Source organism: Lycium ferocissimum, chromosome 12 (genome assembly GCF_029784015.1).
Source record: "Lycium ferocissimum isolate CSIRO_LF1 chromosome 12, AGI_CSIRO_Lferr_CH_V1, whole genome shotgun sequence".
Lineage (NCBI taxonomy): Eukaryota > Viridiplantae > Streptophyta > Magnoliopsida > Solanales > Solanaceae > Lycium > Lycium ferocissimum.
The window spans coordinates 31,283,339-31,288,957 of NC_081353.1; the positions used below are offsets into that span (position 1 = coordinate 31,283,339).

Here is a 5,619-nt window from a genome sequence, read left to right on the forward strand (position 1 = left end):
CAAGGCGTACCTAATAACCTGATAGAAATGGAGCCAAAATTTTAAAATCATCGGTGCAGAACATACCACCGAACCATTGGCTCATTTCAGTTACTGAGTTCGCTATTAAATATCTATACATAATTAATGAATTTCCTAAGACAAATACAGGGTAAGTAAAAGCTATTAAGTTTGTGCAAACCAGTTCTTAATAATATAGCTCCTCTCTTCATACTCTCTCCCCTCTTCACACTCGAGAACTATAATTTTGGACAAAGAGAACCTAACTATATATTTCACCACCAACAATGGTTGTGGTGAGTGGTGCAGATTACTCCATCTTAATCTAAGGTCTCGAGCCGAGCCCTCTTGGCAGACGGAGCCACCATTGTTGTGAGTGCTTTGCCCCCCATTACGAGACTACTCGTCACGAATCCCATTGGGCCCTAACGCGGCATCGGACACCTGATGAAACCCAAAAAAAAAAAAAGCTATATATTTCACCGTACTAATCGTTGGTCCGTTTAACTTCATCTATTATCACATGAATTATTTGATCTTTCCAAACCAAATTTTGTTACGTATTATATTTTTAATTGGTCTGATTCTAATACACTCAAAGTTACTGAACGATAGTATAGAAAACTGTATATACTAAAATAACAAATTATAACTATTCTCACGTGGTAAATTTGTAGGTTCTATCTGAGAAATGGTAAAGAAATTTCTTACGAACATAATGGGTCATCAGCAGTATACTTCTGACAAAAAGAGAATAAAAAAAAGTTTAAAGTTAGGTGGTCAGAAAAAAAAAATGTTGACACATGTGCTTCACAAAAATTTAATGCTTTTTAGAAAATTCATGGAACTTTCGGTGGAATAGTTATGAAATCCAAAGTAGAACTTGTTTTCCAAGCCATCTCAAATCAATTTTCCACAATTCTTTTTTTTGTCTTAAAAAAATATTTTTCCAGTGGTAGTATCTAATTATGTATTGTTGGTCAATGAATGAATTTATCAAATTCTCAATAATACTACTATTCTAGTTTAAGACATTCTAAATTATAACAAGATCCTATTTCTATAAATTATAACAATATCCTATTCTATAAAACTTTCTTTAAATGATGCGTAACAAATAGTATTGATAATGAAAGGAAATCACGATCAAAGTGTTCGTCAACAAAAAGGAAAATAGAAAAGGGAGGTTCCAGAATGCTATTACAAAATAGCTAATGAAAATAAAATAACACACAAGTCTTAGCATGACCCTAATAGAATATCTCATCTTCTATTTATAGCCATCTCACATGCTCTTTTTAACCATGGTCCCAATGGGTCCTCCACCTTGACCATGTTCATAACATGATGTCTTCGCTATTAACTAAATTTTCAATTTTTTTTTTTTTTACTAGTAACAATATACTTGTTTAAGTAAAACATAATATTTTAAATTTTGTGTCCAATCAAATGATAATGCATAAGATTGAGCCAAGGCGCCTAAGGCAGCAATATTTTCAGATAGTAAAGGCACTAGACGAGCCGCTTTTAGCACCTTATTTAAAACATATCCAATTTTTAATAACTATTTGAAGTATAACCAATTTGGTAAACTTTAGACCACTTATGTTACTGCTATGTTGCTTTTTCTTCAGATCTACCCAAGCCCGATTTCATACTCAAAGATCTGAAGTTTGAACTACCAAAATCAAAACTTTAGGTTTGGATTTTTCAACTTCATTCAAACTTCTGACCTGACATTTGAAGTTAAAGTTTGAAAGTTCAAATTTCAAACTCGATGATCAGAAGTTTGAAACTTAAGATCTTAGTTTGATTCTCAAGACATCTAAACTTTTAAAACGTTGTAGATTTCGGCCATTCCTTACTATTTGTGAGCATTGCTTCAAATGTCAGGTTGGCCCACAGAGAAAGAACAAGCATATTGGGCTCAATCACACAGTTGTCCAGCCATGCATATAGCCCAACCAAAGCCCAAATTTGGTATGGGCTTTTAGACATTCATGTAAATCCAAAATACAATTTAGTTAAGGGAAATCTACATGGCATAACTAACTATTAGTACATATTTATATTTAGTAGCTATAGTTTAGATTAATTACATCCCATAGATAAGAGTAATATGTTAAATACAATTAATAGCTACATATATATTTAAAATAGAATACTTTATTATTATTATTTATAAATTTTTTGAGGGTTAACTGCTTCTTCTCTCGACGGACCGCTGCCGGAGCTCCGGCCACCAACCAACAACAATACACCACTGCTCCCTCCGTTCCCTTCTCCTTCTACTCCCTCCGTCATCCGCAACTATCTGAGCTTCTTCCGCCACAACCACCACAGATCTGAGCTTCTTCCGCCATAACCACCACAGATCTGAGCTAAGAGTCATCTTCTCCGGCAAACTGTTGTTGTTGTTGTTGGTCTTCTCCGGCGAACTGTTGTTGTTAAATTTTTGGGTAGATCTGGCCGGAAATCATCGGCATATCTGATCGAAACTACTAGTTGGTGGTGTTGTATTCACGAATATGGCCATTGTATTCACTTTTCTGAGCTTTTTTTGTTAAATTTTTAGATTGTATTCATTTAAGGGTGTATTTGTTAGCATAAGGGTTGTTGTTGTTATGAAATTTCGGGCAGATCTGGCCGGAACTACTGGTTGGTGGTGTTGTATTCACGAATATGGCGATTGTATTTACTTTTTTGAGCTTTTTTTGTTAAATTTTTAGATTATATTCATTTTTTTAGGGTGTATTTGTTAGCATAAGGGCTGTTGTTGTTGTTGTGAAATTTTCGGCAAATTTGGCCGGAAATCGGCGGCGGATCTGGCCGGAACTAATGGTTGGTGTTGTTGTATTCACGAATACAACGATTGTATTCACTTTTTTGAGTTTTTTTTGTTAAATTTTTAGATTGTATTCATTTTTTTTAGGGTGTATTTGTTAATTTTTGGTGTATCTATGTTTTTATATATTCAGTTTTTACTCGTTATGAATACATATAGTCATTTCATGAATACAGTGGAAAAAAATCGTTTTATTCATGAAGACAGCGGGAAAAAAATGAATACAAAAAAAAAAAAAAGACTATGTCATGTAAATATTGAAAATGTAGCTATGGCAAATTTTAAACCCCTAAAGTGTAGTCATTTATGTAAAATCCTCTTTAGTTAAAGGAAAAGGACACAAATGGCCATCCGGGTGAAACTATTGACACCCGATGACACAAGAATGTTAAAAGTCATTTTTTAGCCTTTTCAAAGTAATTCCATTTTTAGCAATTTTTTAACTAATTCCACCATATGTATATAAACTGTATCATTATTGAATATGTATCACTACTTTATATGTATAGAAAATGTATCATACGTATAAAAACTGTATCATTGTTGTATAGAATATATATCACTAATGCATATGTATAGAAAAAATGTATCATTATCGTATAGAATATGTATAGAAAATATATCATTCTTGTATAATTTGTGTATAATAAATGCATAATCAACGTATAATTTCTGTTTAATAAATGTGTAATTAATGTATACTTATAATTATACACATATTATACATGTTTTGGGATATTTCTTGAAGTCTCAATATGATTTTTTTCGTTGATCTTTAGTGGCGACTAAAGTCACCACAAATAGTCCTGTTCTTTTTGTAGTGAACCTTTTAGTGATGACTTTTCATTCGTCTAATGCCTCGAATGAAATGTTCGTTGTTATTCATAGGAGAAAAACTCTCTTACAATACATCCATAAAACTTTGATTATCGCAAGTATTGCACTCTAAATAGTACTAAAAGATACGTCTATTTAAAAAACTATTAGTAATTACAATAGACTTTTTTTCGTCTAATCGGATCGAATCGAATTTACATCATGCAAAGCCGTTATTTCATTGATAAGCTACTTCTAAATTTTAAATTACAATGGGCTTGCTTCAAGAACTCATACTTTACCTCTTTTTCGCTCATATTAGATTAGCTTTCAAAGTAGTAAAAAATGGTATTTATTATGACTCTAGAAAAAATAAAGTAACGATTAATGAAGGACTAATTATTTTGAATCCTCTAGATATTGGAAATCATCCTTAATAAGCACCCTAAGAACTATTGACCATACAATTGAATGTGAAAGCTCCATCATCTATCAATTACTTATTAGATACTATAATTACTAGTGGTCTTTATGAAATAAAGCTGACAATTTCTCCTTTTTGTGTGAATGATTTATAGAAGAAAAATAAGGTATAATATATAATCCAGGAATCTAGGTAAACTAAAAAAATTAGTTGATAACTTGTCAACGGAAGGGGTGCACCCGCCCAAGTTGCTACTTGCAAATTGCAATTAGTAATAATTGCATAAATTCTTTTTGCATGGCGGCCTATAATATATGCCCTATAATATTCACATTAGCTTTATCAATTATGACATACTTTGTATATTACAAATTGCGCTCTCAACATACGAATTTTATCTCAGTCAACATATAAGATGATCCAGAATTTTAAGTTTACGAGTTCTAGTTTATAACCTTCGTGCTCACTTGGTGCTTGATTGAATTTTTAATACAGATATAAAGTTTGAGCCTAAACTACTAAAGTTCCACCAAATTCGTGTAGGTTCTATGGTAAATCCGCTCCTTGGCCATCAGAGTCGTATCTAAAATATGTTATAGTCAATGGCAAATAACGAGTGAGGTTTACTTTCAATATGATTCTTTTCGTTGATCTTTAGTGGCGACTAAAGTCACCACAAATAGTCCTGTTCTTTTTGTAGTGAACCTTTTAGTGATGACTTTTCATTCGTCTAATGCCTCGAATGAAATGTTCGTTGTTTTAATTATTCATAGGAGAAAAACTCTCTTACAATACATCCATAAAACTTTGATTATCGCAAGTATTGCACTCTAAATAGTACTAAAAGATACGTCTATTTAAAAAACTATTAGTAATTACAATAGACTTTTTTTCGTCTAATCGGATCAGAATCGAATTTTACATCATGCAAAGCCGTTATTTCATTGATAAGCTACTTCTAAATTTTAAATTACAATGGGCTTGCTTCAAGAACTCATACTTTACCTCTTTTTCGCTCATATTAGATTAGCTTTCAAAGTAGTAAAAAATGGTATTTATTATGACTCTAGAAAAAACAAAGTAACGATTAATGAAGGACTAATTATTTTGAATCCTCTAGATATTGGAAATCATCCTTAATAAGCACCCTAAGAACTACTGACCATACAATTGAATGTGAAAGCTCCATCATCTATCAATTACTTATTAGATACTATAATTACTAGTGGTCTGTATGAAATAAAGCTGACAATTTCTCCTTTTTGTGTGAATGATTTACAGAAGCAAAAAAGGTATTATATAATCCAGGAATCTAGGTAAACTAAAAAATTAGTTGATAACTTGTCAACGGAAGGGTGCACCTGCCTGTTGCTACTTTGCAATTAGTAATAATTGCATAAATTCTTTTTGTATGGCGGCCTATAATATATGCCCTATAATATTCACATTTGTTTTATCAATTATGACATACTTTGTATATTACAAATTGCGCTCTCAACATACGAATTTTATCTCAGTCAACATATAAGATGAT

General features: G+C 31.9%; 1 protein-coding gene across 1 annotated transcript in view; it reads left to right on the forward strand.

Annotated features, from left to right (window-relative positions):
- Window positions 1–288: 288 nt before the first annotated feature.
- LOC132038994 (spindle pole body component 110) overlaps window positions 289–5,619 on the forward strand; it is a 112,807-nt gene continuing 107,476 nt past the window's right edge. The window contains exon 1 of the mRNA XM_059429510.1: window positions 289–296. The gene's annotated coding sequence lies outside the window, so the exon portion shown is untranslated. The remainder of the gene's footprint in view (window positions 297–5,619) is intronic.